The sequence below is a fragment of the Choloepus didactylus genome, chromosome 3 (genome assembly GCF_015220235.1).
Source record: "Choloepus didactylus isolate mChoDid1 chromosome 3, mChoDid1.pri, whole genome shotgun sequence".
In the NCBI taxonomy this organism is placed as follows: Eukaryota; Metazoa; Chordata; class Mammalia; order Pilosa; family Megalonychidae; genus Choloepus; species Choloepus didactylus.
The window spans coordinates 154,856,926-154,878,325 of record NC_051309.1 but is presented as its reverse complement, the minus strand read 5'-3'; the positions used below and the strand labels follow the sequence as shown (position 1 = coordinate 154,878,325).

General features: G+C 35.1%; 1 protein-coding gene across 2 annotated transcripts in view; it reads right to left on the bottom strand.

Moving 5' to 3' along the window:
* IL15 (interleukin 15) overlaps positions 1-21,400 on the bottom strand; it is a 95,616-nt gene that overhangs the window by 40,875 nt on the left and 33,341 nt on the right. The window lies entirely within an intron of this gene.

The window sequence follows — 21,400 nt, the reverse complement described above, 5'->3', positions numbered from 1 at the left end:
AAAAAAAACAACTAGAAATCCATAAAAAGGACTGAGATCTTGTAACTAACCAAAAGTCATGAGTGCTCTAGGTTTAGTTCTGCTATTACAATAAAGGACAACTGTAGAATTATCTGAAACCTCTACAAATCTAATGTCAACATCAGCTAAACTTTCTAAATTTCAGAAGCCAGTTAGGAAAGATCAAACTCTGTGAATGTTCGATTTACTTACAGTGTTCAACTGATACAAATAATTCATAATTATGAAAATACAAATGTGGACTGAGAAAAGGGCAGATCATTAATTATGTTGGAATATTAGGAATGGGAAAAGAAAGTAGAACTTTGTTTGGGAGGAGGTAAACCATAAAATAGATTTAAAAGACAGTGAAATTTATGATACTGCATTTTATACATATCAGATAACCTGGACAAAATTAGGAAAATGTGGAAAACAGAATGGAAATTGAAACATATTGTGACATGGAAATAATCACATCATCTCTTATGTGTGTTGCAAGAGGCAGATATGGTAAAAGACAATATTGGAGAGTTCTGAGAATAGGGGGGCAATAAGTTTACTATTGTTCCAGAGCGTGAAAGGAAGCCATCAGAAAGAATATAAGCAGCAAAAACACATGGCCAAAGTAGGAAGTACAGTGATGAGGTGAGATGTTAAAGGCCAGGGGGCCAAAGAGATAACAATAAGCTCCATGTAGCCTTTGCCAGAGCCCAGAGAAGAAATTCCACTGGGATTTCAGGCAATGTGGTGGGAAAAGTAAGGACTAGGCTGGTTTGTTGACAAAACATGGATGGGGAAATGAGAGCCTCATTAGAGTGTCCTGGTTTTGACTGCAATTTAAGTAAGGCTAATGATGATAGGGACATTCAACAATGCCCAAAGTCATATTTGACAGCCTTCCTGAATTCCTCAAAAAAATTCTAAGTTCCTTTTTGAGGGATAGAGTCAAGAAGAAATTAGCATAAGAACATACACAAATAGACTCAAAAAGACTTTTTTTCTCAGCTATGATCCATGGAAATTTGAGTTTTCCACTGGGGAACTTTAAAAGGGTTTAGAGATACACGTATATGTAAAATCACTGTCCTCATTAATCTGTTTCTTTTCTCTTCATTATTAAAATTTTCCTCAGTTCTCTAGCCTGTAGCCATGAAATTGTGCCCAAGGATAATTATCAGCCATGCCAGAAAAAATGCATTGCAATCACTGCCAATTAATGGTGTAACATTTGTTCTAGCAGTCACTTTCTTAATCAGCTTCCACTCAGTTAAGCTGTAGGATTAGCCACCATCCTCCATCGTTCTACAAGACACTCATTGATGCTCAAGACACACACAGTCAGTAGGCAACTGTCAATGGCAGCAGTGAACCACTCCTCCCACTGAGGTCCATACTTACCAAGAGTCACTTGGGTTTGTTCCCAAGTATGTTTATACTAATTCATTTCTTGTTATAATTAAATTAAATTAAATTATATAGTACATAAGTTAATTAAATCTGAATACACAAAGAGAGTTAGTTCTCCAATAAAGACCTGATATAGAAAAGGCACATATCTGAAACTGTTGAAATGCAATACAGAATCCTTGATTCTTGAAGACAAGTGTATAAACTATATAGCTTATATGGTGTGACTGTGTGATTGTGATAACCTTATGGCTCACACTCTGTTTACCCAGTGTATGGACACATGAGTAGAAAAATGGGGACAAAAAGTAAATAAATAACAGGAGGAAGAAGAGGTATGGGATGTTTTGTGTGATCTTTTTACTTTTATTTTTATTCTTATTTTTATTTTTTGGAGTAATGAAAATGTTCAAAAATTGATTGTGGTGATGAATATGATGATACTGTGAGCAACTTTTTTACACTTTGGATGACTGTATGGTATGTGAATATATTTCAATAAAATTTAAAAAAAGAAAAGGTATATACAGACATACACACATATTATACATATTAGAGTGAGTAGATATACATAAAATATTAGAATGAGTAAATATATATTATTAGAATGAGTATATAAGTTCTCACTATATTCTAAACAAAACTGGAAATAATAGGCAACAAGGCAATCTACACTATGGGTAAGTTTTGTTAAGATAAGATGCTTATTCAAAAGGACTTAACCTTACATTAAAAAATCAACAAAGAATGCACATTTATATATTTTAAGTGAAACAGAAATGAGTTATTTTATTTGAGTGAGCATAATTCCCACAGCAAAGTGCTAAGGGAACTGTAAAAGACACAAAGTCAATGAAGAAAAATCATATTTTTCTTCATAAAAGGCTACCTTTTATGGAGAGATGGTTTGGACGCTTAGGAAGCAGAATATTTGATTTGGTACACACAATGCAAGAACAGATCGTTGTATGCTTTTCCTCTTTTCCAATGTCAAATGATTATGGGTCCTGTTTAAGAAATGAGAGTTTCTACTGTAGTTTTATTTGGATGAATAATACAAAAAGAAAGGAGGGAAATCTTATTACCCTCTACTCCAAATGGATTCATGGAACAAATATCAATCGTCCACTAAAACACTGTGTTGTGCTAGGAATTGATGATGCAACCATGAACAAAGTCAACATCATACTGCTCTCATTGGGCTTATGTTGAGGGAAGAAGACAAACAAGCCCATGGCAATTAGATAATATGAGGAAGTAGCAGGGTAGGGGAGGGTGCTATGAAAACGTGCAAGAGTGGTGCCTAGCCTGGGGAAGAATTTCTGGAGGAAGTGGCAAAGAAGCTGGGCCCTTAGGGCAAAAAGACATTCACTAAGTGAAAAGGGAGTGAAGAGTGTTCCAGGCTAAGGGAACACCATATCTAAAGACTAGAAGTCAAGAAACTGTGCTGTCATTTTCAAGAAACTGAAAGACATTTCCTACAGCTAGAGACTATCATCAACATGCAAAATTGACTATAAAATGGTGTAATTTTACATTCCATTTATGTATTTAAAATCAACTGCCCAATCTAGATATCAAGAATATTTTTCAGTGTAAAATTCCAAAATGTTTGAAATCCTGTTTTCAGTAAAATAGCCAAGTTTGTATCTTCTGTTTTTTCATATATGCCCTCAAGAAATTGTGCTATATAAATTAGAAAGTCACTAACCCTACAAAACAACAAAGATAAATCGAAGCAACAAAATAGATTTTCTCAAAGGTACACACAAATCCTCTATTCATAATGTGCTATATTCTTCATGTGTTATATTCATAACACATTAGAAGTTGCTTCAATATTTCTTTATAAATAACAATTACTAAACTACATCATTTTGCATACTATTGTTTGGTAGTAATGATTACTGAAATACAAAAAAAACATGAATACAATGTTTAGCCATTGTACATGAAGAATTAAACCCTTTACAATTGACAAAAAAGCAAATTAAAATCCGTTGTCTGTGTATGTGAGTGTGAGTGTGTGTGTGTTAGATTGTTTCCAACAATGGCCACAAAAATCGCTCCCAATCCACAGGCCATTTGGCAATGTGACTTTGCCATTCCTTCCATGAAGAAGAGCCTATTTCCCCTCCCCTGTATTTGAGCCGGCCTTGGCCCCCTGACTTGCTTGAACAAGGGGATATAGCAGAAATTATGTTGTGTGACTTCCAAGGCTGGCTTTTGCCACTCTGTTTTCTCCATCTTTGACAGTTTCTGCTGTCACATTAGGAAATCCAGCTAGACTACTGCGGAGAAACTCCATGGAGAAAACCCATCCCATAGTCAGCACCAAGGGCCCTGACATGTGAATGAGTTGACCTCAAATGAACCCAGATGAGACTCGGAGATTAGCCACCCATTCAACCAACTGAATCAAGAGAAATAATAAAGCATGGGTTTAAGCCACTAAACTTTGGATGATTCACTACATAGTAACAATAGAAAAGTGATTCAGTACCTATCAATTTTTAAATCACAAGATTAGTGAATGTGAGTAGTGATCTGTCAAGAAATCAATCTATAATCCTATAATCATGAAGTTATCTAACCTCCTATAGCACATTACAGTACTTTTCACAATCTCATTTCATCCTAGCCATAAACTTATAAGCTAGTTATTTTTATCGTCCAGATTTACAGAGGAGGAAAATAAAGGCTGATAAGTTGACCTAGCTAATAAGTGTACTCACAAAATCATGAGTGTCCTCATTAGTTGATGAGCTTCTTTAGGTATGGTCCATCTTACTCATTTTGCATTTCTTAGCACATGTATGTGACTAACATATATAAGGATATTTTTAAAAGGTTGGACGGATGGATGGATGGATGGATGGGTGAATGAATCTGCTGCTCCCTCTGATATTTTAAATATTTAAGACAGCTATGAATACACATAGCCACTCCCATGCCCAATTCCACCAAATTCTTTCTTCTCCATGCTAGTTGCTTCAGCCATTTTTCAATTCAGTTAGGAACTACATATTTACCCTCCTGATTGTCTTCTTTTGGGTAAAATCCAATATGCCACTGTTTTCCTCAAAACTTCCTGAAACTGGATGTAATACTGAATACCTAAAACTACTTTCTGTAATATGAATTTGGCACCTATATGAAAGTAATAGTCCTTTGTAGATTTCAAAAGTTTACCTAATGATTGGACTTTCAACTAAACTAATCATGCTGGGGTGGCTAAGTGGCAGCCAGTGGCCAAATTTAGCAAGGAGTTTTCTTTGGCTAACAGGTGTTTTTCTTTGAAAGATGTATTATGCAATATTTAAGAAGTACAAAATAGTATAAGTATAATACATCTAGTACTTACCACCAACTTAAAATATTTTTCCCACATTTAAAATCTCTTCTGTTTACCTCACTCTGGTAACCTTCTGATCACTCAACTCTTCCTCCTGCCAGAGGTAATCACTGTTTGAATTTGGTGTTTCTCATTCTCATGCTTTCTTTTTTTAAAACAAACAAACAAAAAACTATTTTCATTTACATATGTATTCCTAATATAACTCTGTTATATTATGCATTATGTCGATTTATTTTAATGTTTTAAAACAATATAAGTGGTAATATACTACATGTATTCTGTGAGTTTCCCTTGCTCAATTTTCCAGCACATTATTTAAAAATAAAACTAAACTTGAATTTTAAAAAAAATTCACTTAAATTAAGGTATCATCTTAAATAAAAGAAATAAAATAATTTTTAGGCTGTATCAGGAAAAAATTGAAAATTTCTTTCTAGAAATCTGTTTGTAGGAAGGATAAATTTGCAACCAATAAAATTTAGTGAAGAAAATATACTCACACTCCAATAATCTACCTGAATTGAGGGAATAAATGGACTCATTGATTATGGCTAGTTTAAGACGGTTTTTTAAATTGTACTATTGATTTTGGTTAATTTAGACAGAATTAAAGAACTCAAATTGTCTTTTTTATTCTTTCTAAAATGCATTTATTTGGTCAATTTTAAATTACTATAAACCCCCTTCAATCCCACAGTTGCAGCATAAATAATCCAAATTTATTGACATCACATGCAGCTGGCTATAATTCTTGCATCCTTTTTCATGCTATCATATATCATGTTCTCATAATCCAAAGAAAAAAGCTTTTTGTCTCTGTGACACCCAGTAAGTCAAACATTATTGTGCATTATTTTTCACAGATTTATGGAATTAAGAATTTTCTGAACCTATAATGTGAAATTCTGACATTTAAAAAATACATATCTATATTAACTTTATTGAACTTCTATATCTAGTCTTTAGAAAGCAGCTTTACAGAGCTCTCAAGAAACAGGAAATAATTTTATAAAATCTGTTTCCTGACAAAAACTTAATTTAAATATTTACATAATTTTTTCACAATAATATTAATTTTAATTAGACTACTAATAGTCATGTTCACTCATGATTTTTCAAATTACATGTATGCTAAATATTAAGAAACTTACATTTCTAACACAGCATTTCAGCCAAGGTTCTGTTCTTTTGCAGTAGACTATAGCAGGGGATGGCAAACTATGGCTTTACCAGTCAAATCAAATTGCAGCTTTATTTGTTCCACACTTTTACTTTTTAACTGTTCAACATATTTAAAGAATTGTGTTAAAAAAATCAAAGAAGAATATATGACAGAGACTGTATTGGGCCTGCAAAGAATAAAATATTTACTATCAGGCCTTTTACAAAACAAAGTTTTTTAAATCTCTGGCTTATAGTATATTTCTACTTGAACAGTCTATAGTATCTCAAACACAATAAATGTAAATTCAGAATTTTCTGCCCAGATACCAGCACCTTCTTCCAACTCTCCATTTTGGTTAAATTCAACACAATTCAACTATTATCCTTGGTTCAGAAACACTCTTGGCCAGTGCCTGTCTGTGACCATTGACATATATGATTTCCTTTGTCACCAAAGTTTTTTTGCAAAAATTTTTTTTGACCCCTCATCACCTTAAAGCTAAATTGACACTAGTATCTCAGTCTCACTCTCTGATTCTATTGCATATGCTCCTAATGGGTTAATTAAAAACAACAACATGACTTTCATCATACAATCACTCAAATTCTATCAAGCTTTCCTATTGCTTATTAGTGTATGTATAAATTCTATGGTGGTTTCAAAGTTATACTTAATCAGGCACTTGCATTTTCAACTGGATTTTCTATTTTGTCTCACAACAGCAAATCATTTCTTTAGCTCCAGTTAGGTCAATCACTTTACCATATTCCACGTCTGTACTATGCCCTCAAGTAAAAAAAGAAGGCTAATTTTGATTATTAATAGTAATATTAAAAGATAATAGCTAACTAATACCGAGTGCCAACTCCTTAGTCACTTTTCTAAGCTATTTCATGTTAACTAATATTTTTGCTACAACAATCTTTTAAGGAAGGTACAATTATTATCATTTTTAAAATGAGAAATCTGAGGAGCAAAGAAATTTTGTAACTTTTCCAAAGTTACACAGCTGGCAAGAGACAGGGCAGAAAGTTTGCTTGCATGCTTTTACCACTATACTATTCCTCTCAGAATTAAAGCATTGTTACCTCCTGTCTGAAAAATCCCTAGTGCCTAGCCTTTCTGAGGCTCCCACCATAGAAAATGAAACGTAGTCTGAATAAAGTTTTTTCTGTAGTACAGCATGGAAACACCATCTGTGAAAATTAGTCATGAGGTTACCCTCAGAAAGAAGAATATGCAGGGAGGTCTTTCAACCAGGAGGGTGAGAAGGCTGAGAAACGGGTAAAAGCAGCCACATGTGGGTTGATTTCCTCATGCAGGACTGGTATCCCTGAGGAAGTGGGCTGAAAGTGCAATAGCTGGGGGTCTTAATCCTGCCCCACCTTCGGAATCCCTGATTCCAACCTGAAGGTTAGCCTCACTTGAAAAGCAGCCAAATGTGACAGAATAACAAATGTGAGGATTAGGTAGGCAGAAAAAAGGACTAGTTACCACACCCAAGTCTCCGTTCTGGAAGGAGTCCAGAAGTTTCTGCCAAATCCACGGGGAACATAAAAGATGGTTGAGGAGAGAGCCAGAGACTTGCATGGGAGGGGAAGTGACCAGGTGCCATAAACGAAGCCAAAGCTACCACAGCGGAGAGCTTAAAAGTATGGCCCAGTGCAGTAGGCAGATAGCTGAGGCTCAGGGATATGTAGTCTTTCTCAAAAGGCCTTCCATTCTAAAGAAAGTCTCCCTGAACAAGGCCATCCATATATTTTCCGGTACTTGCTATCTCTATCACAAAATCAATCATTTTAACAAGTTTTAACAAAACTGCAGAGTGATTTAACCACAGTTATAATATATGTATTAATAAAAGGTAGTAATGTATCCTGTATGGTTTTTTAATGCAAAAATTACATTTCTGTAAAGTAAGCTTTACTAAAACTGTCAGTAGACAAAGCTTAATTTTCCATAAAAATGTTTAAAATGTCAAGTTTAGTTTCCACAGAATATTAAATAACCTATTATGCCAGAAAATTAGAATAAGATAGAGTATTAAATAAATAAGCTTACCAATGGTAGATGATGTAGTGAGGTTTGGGCTTGCGTGTCTATGCATATTTGACTAACACCCAGAGTGTTTTGATAACCTTCTAAGTATTATGTGCATTAGGCTACAATGATATTTCAAGAAAAAAAAACACATCCCACATTAGCACCTATTACAAAAGAATTAAGAGAAACAAAAAGTTTCAAAAATCAGAGTTTGATTTATCTCCACCCTTCCTTCTTAAAACTGAATAAACAAAGCCTCTTAGTCTTTGCGAAAGCTCTGGAAAGTAGAAGGCAAATTTGTTTCTTATTCTTGCTGACTGGACAAAGCAAACACACTGTTTTAAAAAGGTGAGTGGCATAGAGTGAAAAAACAGGGTGTGAGTTAAATCACAGGTGCTCAAACACAGGGTGGACAGATGTGTGCTCTTTATACATGAACCTCTGCTCTCTGAGACACCAATCAACTTGCTCTGCTCTAATTCTTCCATCTTGCCATATGATCATCTCAACAGGATGATAATAATAATTACTTATTGAGCACCTACCATATTACAAGAACCATGAATAGCATGCAAGAAGACTGTAGCTCAGATGCCACAGACAGATCCCTTACAAGGCAGATATGATTACTATCTGCATATCACAAATAATGAAGCTGAGAACATAAGAAGCTAGGCCGAGGTTACAATGCAATGCTACCACTAAGTAGTAGAGGTGGGCTTCAAATTCCGAGTCTGACTCCAGTCCAAGCTCTTAAGTACTGCACCAATAGTGCTTTAACAAGGCATTTACCAAAGAAAAAAAAAAAAAAATCACCCATTCCTTTATAAAAATAATAAATTATTAGTAAAAAGTATAAATTATAAATTCTTAATATAATCAACCCTTTCTCAAACTTATTTTTATATAAGTTTGTTATATAATTAACAAAGCTAAGCAAATCTACCTGAGACATCACAAGAGTTAAAAGACCAAGTTCTATGAGATGGTTGGGGGCAAAAAAATGATAAATAATGAAAAATGAATATGAAATTTCAAATTCATCATTTCATAGCTCAGAAATATGTAGGGGAAATTATCTAATCCACACTAGCAACAAAATTATACAATATCTGGGAATGACTACATGAGGAATATGCGAGAACTATATAAAGGAATAAATGAAGCTACACTGAAAAGAAAAAGGACAATTCAATAATAGAGGAAGCATACTTTATAGAGATATCGAATTTTCCAAATTATTTCACAGGATGCTGTCCTGGTCAAAATCCTCAATGTGTATTATGTGAAACTGACAACTGATCCTTAAGATCATCTGGAAAAATTCACAAGTGAATATAGCAAAAATAATTCTGAAATAGAAAAGTGACAAAGAAGAACTAGACCTAGATGTTCAAATTTGCTACAAACTGACAAGTTTGGCACTGAAATATTGATAGATGACTCAATGAAACACAGTAATTGTTTTGGTTTGCTAACGCTGAGGAAATGCAATGTATCAGAAATGGACTGGCTTTTAACAATGAGTATTTACTAGCTTAGAAGTTTACAGTTCTAAGGCTGTAAAAATGTCTGAATTAAGGCATCAACAGGGCAACACCTATCTGTAGACAGGCTGCCAGCATCTGGGACACCTCTGTCACATGGGAAGGCACATGGCTGGCATCTGCTGGTCCTTCTCTCCAGGATTTCATTGTTTCTAGCTTCTGGCTTCAGAGTCTTCCTCTCTTAGACTCTGTGGGTGTGTCCTTGTCTCTCAGCTTCTCTGAGATCTTTTCTGTGAGCGTCTCTCTATTTCATCTCTTTGCTTCCCTAGATTTCATCTCTCTGCTTTCTGGGCTTTTTCTGAGTGTCCTTCATCCTCTTATAAAGGACTCCAGTAAGGGGATTAATACCCACCTTGAATGGAGTTGGTTGCATCTCATTTGAAATAACCTAATCAAAAGGTCCCACCCACAACAGGTCTACAACCATGGGTATTGATTAACTGAAGAACATACTGTTCTGGGGTCCACACAGCCTCCAAACCATCACAGTAATGCTGCATCTGAAGCAGCAGGTAAGGAAAGAGTTATTTTTTAATAAAGATTTTGAGAGGCATTCTCAACTTACATCATACGCCAAATAAATTCCAGCTGAAAAACAAAAGATATTTAGAAAAAATATATATAGGTAAATATTTATCTGATTTCTGGATGGATTTTAATAGAAACAAACCAACAGAGAAAGATTGACAGATTTGACAAAATAAAAATTATTAAGTTCTATAGCTTAATGTATACTAAAGAAAATGATAGGATGAAGAGACTAAAAAAAGTAAAATAAATATGTTAAAATGTCCTGGTTTCTTAGTATATTGAAAGGATTATACAATTTGGTAAGAAAAACAAAATTATCTGTAAATACAAAGAACTTGAACAGATCATTTCAAAGAATGAAAATGCAAATAGCAAATGAATACTTTAAAGAATTCAACTTCTATAGTAACCAAAAATGCAAAGTAAAATGAGATGCAATTTCTCACTTTACATATTTGCAAAAAAATATTTATGGTATTTTTTTCTGAAAAGGTAATATATTCACATGGTTCAAAACAAAAGAATAGGAAAAGGCTTTCACTTGTAAATCCTGTCCCTACCTACCCCATTCTCCCTCCACCATGATCTCTTTAGGTAACCATTTTTTATTAGTTCCTGTGACTCCTTGAACATTTCCTTATGAAATGCAAGCAAACTTAGAATTATATTTTTATATTCCCTCATTTCTTAAATAAAATTAAATAACAAATCATACTATATGTGGTACTGAATATCCTTTCATGCGTTGAAGTGTTATTTGTATTTCTTTTTATGCAAACAGTTCATTCAAATCCTTTGCCCATTCTTCTATTGCTTTGTCCCTTGCTTCATACTTGCAATTTCTAAAGGCTCTTCACATATTAGAAAGAGAGTCCTTAGTGACTGAGAGACAAATATTTTTCCCAGTTTATCATTCCCCTTTTGAGTTTCCTTATGGTGTTTTTACCAACCAGCAGAATTTTTTTTTTTTTTTTTTTTTTTTTAATGAGTCAGAGTTATCCCCATCCTTCACAGTGGATGCTGAAATTGAATCATGGTTAGAAATTTTTCAGTTGATTTTTTGGGGTTTTCTAAGTATTAAGTCATCAAAACTTAGTGGTTTTACTTCTAAATTTGTAAATTTTAGACCTCATATTTCTTTCTCTTTTCTAGTTTGGTCATTTAATAGCTGTCAGAAAATATGTGCAAATTCACACCTTCATCTCCGTGTGAGTCTTGGTGACAGTGCATTCTTACCAATGCTGAGATTTAACAGTTTTAAAACAATCCTTCCTGGATCTGTGAGAAACATGGCGGTAGTTTACGTCAAATTTTATTTTCTTCTTGTAAACTATACATGGGATTGGTGGGAGAACCACAAACTAAGTCTACGGCAAAACCCGAGACAGGAAAGCCCACAAAATCTAAAAAATGTGAGTGCAGGCAAAAGTCACTGAGGCCAGCAGAATCTGTGCAGGATGTCTTGCTTGGGTGGGAGTAAGGTGGGGGCCCAGTGATGGCAGACATCAACAAAAACCACAGCCACATATCCCAAGAAGAAAAGAACCCTGTTTTGAGCAGAAATGCCTCTACCCTTTTACCATGGTGCTATTTTGGGGCTGAGGTGTGTGTATGTGTGTGTGTGGGGGGGGGGGTGCATACACAAAACTGTGTACCACCAAAATGTTTATAATTTTAGAAATTTAAGTTCCCCTCCAAGGAAATTTTCCTAAAGAAATTGTCAGAAATATGGACAGAGATTTATTCAAAAACACATTCACTGCTTGGTAGATAAAGAGTATTTGCAAATAAAAACCAATTTCAAAAATATATTCACTGTGTATTATTTTTAATAACCATAAATTGGGAGAAATTAATGACAGATTGTGATACTTTTTTAATTGGAGAATTATATATATATTAAAATAAAATTTGCTTTACTTATATAATGTGCTAAGGAAATGTCACATTTTGCTCTTCAACAAACAAAAGCACAATGCAAAATTTCAATCTTTTTCATTTCAACCATGTAGAAAAAATAACCCTAGAAAGGACCATGTAATAAGCTGCCTCTTAGTAAATAGATGACTGGTAAGTTTTTCCTGGTTTACATTCTTCTGTAGTTTTTATTTTTGCTACAATGAGCTCATATTATGTTGATAATCCAGAAAAACCGGAAGAAGAAACAAAATTAAATGCTTGGACAAAATTGAGTTGAAAATGATTCAAAGCCATCCAGGCCTTCAGGCCTGGCTAACATAAAAGGGGATGAGCCCTTGAGTGAAAGCATGCACAGATAAAATTAACCTACTACACAACCAAATTCAGCTTCCCAGAATATAAAAAAAAAAACACAAACACACACACAAAAGATCATGATAAACACTACAAAAGAGAAGCCTTTAGCATAAATGCCATCACACCAAGGATTCTTTATCATCCAGCCTATTATGCTTCTCAAGGGATAATCCAAAATAAAAGCAACCTTCAAGGAATCATTCTATACAAATAGTGCTTTTCTGGGTCTTTGTTACAGTAACAGCAGTACTCAGGGAGGAACATCTTACACTTGATGGCAAGCTTTTACTATGCAAATTGGGAAGAGATATGTAAGGTTTAAATTCTGCCTCAATTCTTTTCAGCCCTACCTCACATTAGACTTGAAGAGATACCACTGGCCATCCCCAAATAACCATATCAAAATGTCTCTTTTTTTAAGTTTCCCAACTAAAGCTGAAACTAAAAGTCTAGGAATCAAGGAGAATCCAGACAAAATAAAACAGAAAGCATTTAACACTTTCCTCATGACTTCAAAACACTCAGTAACTGCTGAGAGACAAGGATGAGGATGAGGGGACATTCCTGTTTAATTTACTGCATATTTAGAGTATGATTTCATTTAAAGAAAATCCCCCCTGTCATGGTTTGTTTGCCCCAGATTTGATCATAAGGAAAGTTTTAAAAACAATGTTTATTCATTTTCATAACTATCTCATGATGACAACACAATTCAGAGCTATATTGCTAATGTTTTGAAATGTCCAAAATTCTGTCACTCAGCTTTAAAAAATTCCCTCCTGCTGCTTCTTTGCCCACTCCAGTGGTAGCAATCATAATATATGCATATCCACAAGATCCTCAGCAAGTTCTTTCTTGAGTTTGCTAGGAACAAAGTAGTTTCAAGGAAGCATATAAAGTTAAAGGGTAAGTTTTACTTTGTAGATAATTATTACCAAAGGACATGTTTTAGTTTGCTAGGCTGCTGAAAGCAAATACTATAAAATGGGTTGTTTTTAACAATGGAATTTATTAGCTTACAAGCTTACAGTTTTGAGGCAGTGAGAATGTCCAAATCAAGGCATCATCAAGGCAATGCTTTGTTCCTGAAGACGGGCTGCCAGCGATCCTCGGCTCCTCTGCCACATGGCCAGGCACATGGTGGTGTCTGCTGGTCTCGCCCTTCTCTTCCAGCTTTCATTGCTTTCAGCTTCTTGCTTCTGTAGTGTCTGTCTCTTTGTCTGGATTTCATTCTCTTATACAGGGCTGGAAGCAGGATTTAAGACCCATCCTGAATGAGCTGGGTCATATCTTAACTGAAGTCCCCTCATAAATAAATCCTACTTACAATGGGTCCACACCCACAGGAAAGGATCAACTTTAAGAACATACTTTCCTGGGGAGTACACATAGTTTCAAACCACCACAGGGCAGATCCTTCATACTTTTTTCTTTCTCTTTATATTTTCTTTGTCTTTTTCTGATGCCAGAAATGATTGAGCAAAGGAGGAAATTACCTTTTTCCTCTTAGGATTCTTGTAAAGGGTTTCAGTTCCTACAAAACCATTTATATATTCCACATTTTTCTTGATCTATGTATGTACTACAGGATTTTGTTTAAAGGACTTAAATATAAATTATAACTGAAAGGAAAAAGAGGTTACTTGGATTTCCATTTCTGTGGCTTTATTTTGTTTAGTTCTTGAGACAGTACTTGATCTTACATTGCTCTCAAATATTTTTCAAAAATTTCAATTAGTCTTTTAAAAATCTCATCTACATTACTCTTTCACTTCATCACATTAGTAATCTAGTTGAGAACTTCCATAGTTGGATTCCATCTATTTTTGAATTTAAGAGTGTAGTTCCTTTAAAATTAACCTAGTAATATGGTAGAAAGTGAGATACAGAATTTCTTCATCTTACATTCCCAGGGTTGGCAAACTATTAAGGCAAACTATGGCAAATCCTGCCCACTTGAATTGTAAATAAAGTTTTATTGGGTCATAGCCATGCCCATCCATGTTGATGGCTGCTTTCAAGCTATGAGGGCAGAGTTGAGTGGTTGTGACAGAGATAATTTCCTCATAAAGCCTAAAATATTTCTTATCTGGCTCTTTACAGAAAAAGCTTGCCCACTTCTGTTAAATGCAATATATCTGCCCCCTAAAAGAGTTTTAATCATTTTATGACAAATGGTATTTCCTTTTCTTTCAAGATGCTCACTTTAAAAATTCTGAGCATATATGAGTCAACCTGGTTTGCCACATCTTCATTATTATTCATCGCATTATTAAATAAAAGTTTCTATACTGTGGGATATAACCTTTAAAACTTTACATACACAACCTCATGTAGGCTGGCTATATGCTACCACTGACTTCTGGGCTCCCTATGACATCACCAGCACAGTGCACGATGGGACATTGCTTCAAAGAGCCAAATGGCCATAGGTAGGAATGCATTCTGTAGGAGTCAAAGGTAGAGATAAAAATATTTCAAGTTAGTATTGATAATCTTCCCTTCTTCAGATTTATGAATACCTACACACCTGATTATGATAGAAAAGACAGGAAGACTCATAGAGAAGGCTTCAGAAGCCAATACTGAATTTCTAGGATTAGTCTTTCCTAAAATCTTCCAAGTTCCTAATAATGGAACTCACATCCATGTTGACTAGAGCCACTTCATTTTGGAATGCCAATAATCATGTCATTTTAAATAAAACATAATGACTCATACAGCTCTCTAGTAAAATGTTTTTCATTTTTCCACACAATAGCACAAAGCTAATGTGATGTCAAATATACTAATGAGCTTCATGTCAAATTCTCAAGTCTAAAGATGTTGAAAATAAATTGTAAACATCTATTCTATGAGTGAAGTGGCAAAATTTCCACTAAGACACTCAGTAGTAACACACAAGATTACAATGTCATATTTTCAAGTATATGTGATTTTGAAGGGGTTTGAATATGCCAACAGATTATACCATTAGAAAACATTTAAGTATATAACTCCTGTTTAAAAAAATTAGTCCAACTTATTACACCATTCAAAAAAGTAAAGCAATATAACTTCTATTTTATCAAATAAATAGGAACCATATGTTAACCAAATTTTGGTATAGCCCATGATATAAAGGAAATTTATATTAACAATAATAATAATTATAATAAATTTATCACATATAATTTTTTACCTACTATTACTTAGTTAGTAAAAGTAGTTGTTCTGTTTAATACAAGTCCCAAAGTTGTACCATTCTATAATGCATCTGCTAACTGGCATCTTTCTGAATTGTTTATTAAAAATATTTAAACAAAACTTGCGGTATGTAAGTACTTATGCAAGATGTTTAAGAACTCCACAGCCAATAGAAAAGGAAAACTCTAAACATCTAACTAATGCTGTGAGAATTGTAACAGAAAAATGAAGAAAGCCCCATGTAAAAAACAGAGTATGAGACACCTAATTCTATGGCAATGTGGAAAATGAAAGTCTTAGAAACACTTCAGTAAGAGGATGACATTTGAGTTGGCTTTGAGGAATAAGTAATGTTAGCCTAACAAAATTCTGCTTGCAGAGGCTCAGATTGCAAGAGGGTGGGTGAGGAACAGTATTTTAATAGGATTTTGAACATGGCTTTCATCTTGCTCTGGAATTGGTGACTAGAATCCTCCAATGTTGGGGATAAAGAAGCATGAAGTTACCCCACATTCTAAAGAGAGTCTTGGGGCTGGGGCCAGTTGCCTGCTCCAGGGATTACTCAGAGACCAGCAAACCTCTAGTACTTCCATCACCTCCAACCACCAACCTCACCCCAAGTCTCCATCCCCAGTCCACATACAGAAGACTAAAAGACTAGGGAGGGGAGAGAGAGGCAATGGTTGGAATCACCGGTCAGGACCTGATGATAAGTATATAGGAGTGTACACAAAGAGAGACAGGCATCTCATTCTCTAGCTGGACATTTCCTTGGCTAGTGGGATTCTTGATCTGCCCCGAAACCTGCCTGAGCAAAGAAAACATAATGGGGAGAAGTGGCAGGCTTTATTTCTGGTGGTTGGCCCAGAAAAGCTGTATATACTTCCCTTGTGTCAAGGCTGGCCTGCCAGTGAGGGGACTCACAGCCAGAGCTGGTGGGCTGTACCTCCAGGAGAGGTGGCTAAAGGGGAGGAAGACATCAAGATAATCCCCCACAGAGGGGCAGTGTGGAGGCCTCTGAAGGTGTGTAGAAGAACTCTCACACTTGTAGTATTGGAGAGCCGAATGTTGGAATCCTCCCACACAGAGGGATCGGTGGGCTAGTCATTGCTAGCCAGGGAGAGGAGCAATAACCAACAGAAGACGACCTAGATGAGCCAGGAGATATTTGTCCATTTCACCCAAGTCACCCTTCCTGTCACCACCTTCCAGCAGTCAAAACCAGAAGAAGGCTAGATGGCATAGAAAAGTGGACCACACCCTCTTGCCCTTACTGATCCCACAGGTCTAACTTGAGGTGAGGAACATATGGAAACGAGACTGGCATTTAAATGGACTAGATGCATTAATTACTGAAAGTGACCAGAAAGTTATAGGATCTGCCTCAGGAGAGGGCAGTGGTTTTGAAAATGGATTACGAAGGGGTGGATTCCAGCAATGATTCAGAGTTAGGTCTTAGATACGCTTGTTATGGAGGAAAGGGGAGAGTCAATGACTGCTCAAAAGAGATTAATTCATTTTGGATCTGCATAAAGCAAATTCCTGTTCCATTGTTTTCTCTCACTCCCACCGTACATTTTCTAGTTTATTCCATTTCAAATCTCCTTTTAATATCCTGTTACCTGATCCGTTACTATACAATAATAAGAATATAAGAATCCTTATGATGCTGTGTGTTGAAGGAAAAGAATAAGTTTTTGAGAACAATTTTTGTTGTATTTTTGTTGCATTTTTAAATTTACCTTAGACACAAAGAGCCATCAGTCTTTGAATTGTTTTTGTTATGTTTTGTTTGCTTTTTTGCTTTCTCCTCTGCATCATGTTCTTATAATAGCTAACCCCTTAATCCTGATTTTACTCACACTTCATTCTCTCCTCCTTTATCTCATTAGAACTTTTCCTTTTCCTTTCAGGTTTTTCTTGGATATTTTTTTCCATCCTCTCAACAAACCGTCATCAACTCTGTTAGGCACACCAAACTATTCTTTGGTCCCTTTTCCCTATCTAACAAGGAAATAAGCTTCCATTTATACCCAACATAATTGACAAATTCTGCAGAAGGCACAGGAATAAAATTAGCAAGTACCCTAAAAGGCACAGGAAGAGTACATAGTCCCATCTGATTCTTAAATGGAAGGTCCTTGAGAAACTGCTGTGGCTTTCTGGCTACATCTGTTTATCCCATGGGCTTCTAAAGGGAAAAAGAATAAGAGCTACTAGAATTGAGCTATAAAGCCAGTTGGACTTCTCCCTTTTGTACTCCAACCAGTCTAATCTTTTAATTACTGGCAATATGGGCTAATGCTCCTAGAAATATAGAAGGTTAGCTTTCTTCAGCAAACACCCAACAAGAGATAACCAAAATATTAAAAATAAACAAACACAGAAACTCAAACTCAACTGATGCCATTTTTTTCCCAAGAGTCTGCCCCAAATTAAATTTGAAAGAACTATGACAATGCACATTCTTTACAAATGCAAAGCAATAATAATAGAAGATTATTAAGGCTAACCCATCCACATTGTTGGCCTCTATGTGGCTAAATATGTATTTGGGAAAAACTTGTCTTTGGTCTTGGAATTTAATTAACAGATATGTAGATTGAACTAAAGACAATTAAAGTTATATTCTCCAAAGAACTTTCTGCTTGATATCCATATTTCATAGAGAATGAAACTGAGCCCAAAGGGATCAAATGACTTGTTCTGACCAACTATGCTATGTAGGGATTGCTAAGCATTTCCTTTAAAGCTGCTAGAGTTGTAGTAAACACTGAGGCTTTCATTCCCCCAGGTGAGAGTTCATAGCTGTGTCCCTTTGCAGAAATGCCGTCAACAGAAGAGGACTGCTTAGTGCAAGTCCTTGCTTCCTTCCCTTGAGCTGGAATACCTCCAAACAGTCATCCCAACTCTCTCGTGGGATCGGCTGAGGACTGTTAAGCCACATCACAGTTCAACTTCTCCCTCTGTCCACCCTTCTTTGATCATCCTGTACAGGCAATATTCCTGAGAACATGCCCCAGTAAGCCTCCTGCATGTACATTTCCCAGAGAACCCAAGCTTCAGTAGTGTAATCTATTAGTTGAGAAAATGTAAGCTTGGGAAACTCTTTTCAACTGAAACAGATCATTATGGGACATCTTTAATTTGACAGCATGCACTAGATGAACCTCCACTGAATACCCAGAGTTACCTACACTTATCTCGTCAGAGAACCCTTTTTTATTGTGAACATCTCATGAGACTTGTGTTCCATGGAATGAGCTCTGAGGAACATGAAAGCAGTCCATTCTAGCTCGCATCAGAATATAAATGCTAAAGTTACTCATGTTGACATTTCCTTTAATAACCAAGGATGGGAAACAACCTAAATATCCATCAAAAGGGAACTTGCCGAATAAATTATGATACGTCTATACCATGGAATATTATGCAGCTGTAGAAAAATATGGGGACTTCTTCTAATACTAATATGGAAAAGTATCCAAGGTATATTTTGAAGTTAAAAAACCCAAGGTTACTCTACAGTGTATATTTACTTTTCAAAAGAAGGATTGAATATACATGTATTTTCTTGTTTGTGCACAAAATATTTCTAAAAGTATACACTAGAAAATGGTAGCTTTGGTTGCATCTATGAAGGGAATTAGAAAGCACTTTGAATCCTTTGAATTTTAATGAGAATATGCTACCTATCCTATATTCTGTGGGAACATATTATCTATTTAAAATTAAAACATTAATAATTAAAAGTAAAACTCTGCAAAATATTAGAAGAAATTTAAAACTTGTCTTATCATATATGAAGAGACTATCTGGAAAAACTCTGTAACATCCTTTACACATCTACAAAGTTATTTAGACTAAGAGCCCCTGAAGAGAGGCACCATATCTTATTCATCTTGAATGCCCAAAGCTGGGTACAGTGCCTGAACCAGAGGAAGCAGTCATTTTTTTTAAATGAATCCTGTTGCTTTCTTTTATTCTATTTCTTTCTCTTTTTGTTTCTTTCACTCTTTCATTCATTCTTTTTTAAAAATGGAATCCAGGGAACTCTAGAGAGGGAGAAAGAATAGCACCTACTATAAATGCATTTTCCTGTTTTGCTTTTCTGGTTCTTAATCTATAGTGAGCAATATTTAAAAAAAGTATCTGGAATTGTGCTGTTCAATACAGGAGCCACTAGCCGCATATAGCTATATAGATTAAAATATAAACTAACTAAAATTAAATGAAACTCAGTTCTTCAGTTGTTCCAGCCACATTTCAAGTGCTCAAAAGCTACATGAGGGTAGTGGCTATCATACTGGACACAACAGATACAGAATATTTCTATCACTGAAGAATTTCTATTTGACAGCTCTAATAAAGAGCATAGTGCCAGATTTGGTTTCAGACAGATGTGGGATTGAGTTCCTACTCAGTCACTAACAGTGAGATCTGGAGCAAGTTAATTAATCTCTCAGGGCATCAGTTTCTTCATATGAAGCATGGATGACCTCATAGGGTCATTGTGAGATTTAAGTAAACTCATTCAAGCAAACAGCTTGGCCTTGATACACAATGAGCACTCAAAAATATTAGTTCTTGCTATTATCCACTGGGGATGTGAACTAAACGTGCCTTAATGGTGTGGTGATTTGTATCCTGGTGCAAGCTCTTTATTGTGTCTAAAACTGATAACAAACATTTTCATACTTTGGATTATACTGGTTTGATTGGGACGTCTTACCCTTTCGACACATGATTTTAAAATTCTCACAAAGAAGAAAGCAGTCAAACTATGCCATGAAAAGGGCAAAAGCTTAGTATAGTGGAATTGAAGGGACAGAGATAAGATGTGTGAGGATCGTTTGAGTTATAATTTGAGTTATATTTTGCAGAACAAAAAAAAAACATTGGGGAAGGGAGATGTGTGGAGAATAATGACAAAGGTATAATACTATAAGAAAGGAAAGAGGAAGAAGATAGAGAAGCTTTGTAGCATTAGCCCTTCAAGAACAAAGAAATATTTTCTTTTTATCCCATAGGCCAAGCCATTTCTCATTTACTTGTGGTTTCTAATAACTGAAAAGTAGACAGGCCCGAATTTGGTAGTGACTAGTTTCATTCTCTTTAGCCTTATTGCAAGCATCTTCATATCATAAAAATACTTAAAAAAAAAAGTAATACTCATTTTAAACTCTAAAAATAGATATGGAAAGCTAACTTGGTGACTTTGTGACACTTAAAAACATTTGCAGTTAAATATAAATGATCGGAAAAAAAAAAAAAGAAAAAAGTTCCAAAGTATGTGTTTAAAATGAAGGTTCTTCTTTTGAATTCTTCAGGTATTTATATAAAAAGATCTATACAAAATTATTATTCGCCATAAAAATCAGCCAATCATTACTAAACAATTTTCCAGTACTGCCGCTATAGATAATTGTAAAACTATTAAAGTGTATATTGTGATTTATTACAGCCATAATGGCACCAATCTCCACGTGATTGCTCAGTGCTGCCACAGAAGACATACCTCATCTGTTGCAGCATGAAATACTGCATGGCAATTTGTAATGATGCACATTTCTTATTACCTGCTGATAATAACCTATCAGGAAAAATGACAGCTTAATTATATAGCACATCTCCTGCTGGCAAATAACTAGATTTAAATATTTCTATTGCTTTTCAATAATCCTTTTACAGAAGCAAAGAGGTGCAACTGCCACACTCCTCAGGATTAACATTTAGAATTAAGTTTAAAAAAAAAATTAAGGTAAAACTGATCTTTTATTAAACACAGCTCAACTTTAGTCCACATAATCCCTCAGTACCTTGTCTCCAGACAGTTTCACTAAAGCTGGTTGTCATTCTTCCAGGGTTTTATTATTCTTGCTG